Genomic DNA, 2,701 nt, shown 5'->3' with positions numbered 1-2,701 from the left:
TTCATGGTTACTTGTTTTAAAAGATTTTAAAAATCATTGCACTTTGGTCAGAAAAATAATAAATATATTTTATAAATGTTTGATTCCCTTCCTGCTTGCTTTTTCAATAAATTTTGAAAGTCCAAGTGATTTTCTTTCTTTAAAAAAAAAAAAAAAGAAGTAGAACCATGAAAACACAGGGAATAAATAACCTCAGACCAGCAAAGTCAAAGTCAAAAGAAGGATGTGCACACTCACGCGTGTGCGCATGCACATGCACACATACACACACACACACACACCACCACCACCACCAACAACAACAACAACAATAGCAAAACAACAAAATAACAGGAATCAACAATCATTGGCCATTGATACCACCAGTGGTCTCAATTTCCCAATAAAACGACAGAGACTAACAGAATGGATGCAAAACTAGGATCTATCCTTCTGCTGCATCCAAAAAATATCCCTCTACATAAAAATAGACAGTATCTCAGAGTTAAAGAGTTGGAAAAAATATTCCAAGCAAATGGACCTAAAGAGAAAGCTAGTATAGCCATTTTAATATCTAACAATATAGACTTCAAACTCAAACTAATCAGAAGAGATAGAAAAGGTCAGAACATATTCATCAAAGCAAAAATCCTCTAAAAAATCATTGCAATCCATAACTTCTACGCCCAAGCACAAGAAGCCCAAGTTTGTAAACGAAATACTAAGATAGCTTAAATTACATGCTGACACTCACACACTGATAGTGGGAGACTTCAATACCCCAATGTCACCAATAGACAGGTCATCAAGACAAAAACTAGCCGGGCGGTGGTGGCGCACGCCTTTAATCCCAGCACTTGGGAGGCAGAGGCAGGTGCATTTCTGAGTTCGAGGCCAGCCTGGTCTACAAAGTGAGTTCCAGGACAGCCAGAGAAACCCTGTCTTGAAAAACCAAAAAAAAAAAAAAAAAAAAAAAAAAGACAAAAACTAAACAGAGAAATGTTAGCACTAAAAGACGTTATAAACTAAATGGACCTAATTTAGAGAATATTTTACCCAAAGTATACCTTCTTCTCTGAATCTCATGAGATATTTTCCCCTAAAAATTGAACACATACTCAGACCCAAATCAAGTTTCAACAGATACAAGAAAACTGAGATGATACCATGTACCTATCAGACCACCAAGAATTAAATCTTGATATCAGCAAGAACAGAAGCAACAGAAAACTTACAAACTTGTGGAAACTGAACAACTCTCTGCTGAATGAGAAATGTGTCAAGAAATAAATTAAAGACTCTCCAGAACTGAATGAAATAAATGTACAGCATACCCAAATTTATGGAACACAAGGCTGTTCTAAGAGGTGAGTTCACAGCACTAAGTGCTACATAAAGAAATTGGAGAGCTCTCATACTAGCAACTTCACAGCACACCTGAACACTCTAGAACTAAAAGAAAAAAAAAATGCACCTCAAAGGAGAAGATACCAAGAAATACTCAAGCTTGGAGCTGAAATCAGTAAAATAAAAGCAAAGAGAACATTACAAAGAATCAATGGAACAAAAACTTAGTTCTTTTAGAAAAACCAATAAAATTGACAAGCCTTTATCTAAATTAACTAAAATGTGGAGAGAAAATATCTAAACTAACAAAACAGGAACAAAAAGGAGGAAGTAACAACAGACACTGAGAAGATCTACAGAATCCTAAGGAAACACTTTTAAAAGCTGTACTCAATCAAATTGGAAAATCTAAAAGAAAAGAATAATTTTCATGATACATACCACTTACCAAAGTTAATTAAAAGACCAAGATATCAAAGGAATATAAATTAGAAACTAAGAATTCATAGCTCTTGATTCATCTTTATTTGCAGATGATAAGATAGTACTTATATGTGACTCTAAAAATTCCACCAGGGAATTCCTACAAATGATAAACACTTTTAGCAACATAGCTGAATACAAAATTAACTCAGAAAAATTAGCATTCCTTATAGATACAAACAACAAACTGTCTGAGAAAGAAATCAGGGAAACATCACTGCCTTTTACAATAGCATAAAATATTATTAAAATTTCTTGGGTTAATATTCACCCAAACAAATGAAAGATTTATACGATTAAAAACTTCAAGTCTTTGAAGAACAAAAAGAAAATCTCAAAGATGGAGGAAAAAAAAAAAACAGTATCTTGTTTTCCCACTATTTTCATACCATAGACAGATTAAGTGTCCTCCATTGACAAAACGAGGTGCTCTCACTTCAAAGCTGTGGTAGTATGAATGAAAATGGCTTCCATACACGCATAGGGAGAGGCACTATTAGGAGGTGTGGCCTACTTGGAGGAAGTATGCCATAACGGTAGGCTTTGAGGTTTCAAATGCTCAAGCCAAGCCCCATGCCTCTTTCTTCCTCCTGGCTGTGAATCTAGATATAGAAATCTCAGCTTCTTCTTCAGCACCACATGTGCCTGAATGCTGCCACGCTTCTTGACGTGATGATAGTGGACTAAACCCCTGAACTGTAAGCCATTCCCAGTTCAATGTGTTCCTTTGTAAGAGTTACCATGGTCATGGTATCTCCTGGCAGCAATAAAAACTCCAACACAAAAGAGAATAAGAATCTTTTGTGATGCCAAATATCTCATTCCAGATACCATGTTCCAACATGGCAACAGAAGAAAAGGAAGTTATAAATAATGACATTCCTTAAATCAA

The sequence above is a fragment of the Mastomys coucha genome, unplaced genomic scaffold (genome assembly GCF_008632895.1).
Source record: "Mastomys coucha isolate ucsf_1 unplaced genomic scaffold, UCSF_Mcou_1 pScaffold16, whole genome shotgun sequence".
Taxonomy (NCBI): domain Eukaryota; kingdom Metazoa; phylum Chordata; class Mammalia; order Rodentia; family Muridae; genus Mastomys; species Mastomys coucha.
The sequence above is the reverse complement of the archived record's forward strand: the minus strand, read 5'-3'. Positions refer to the sequence as shown.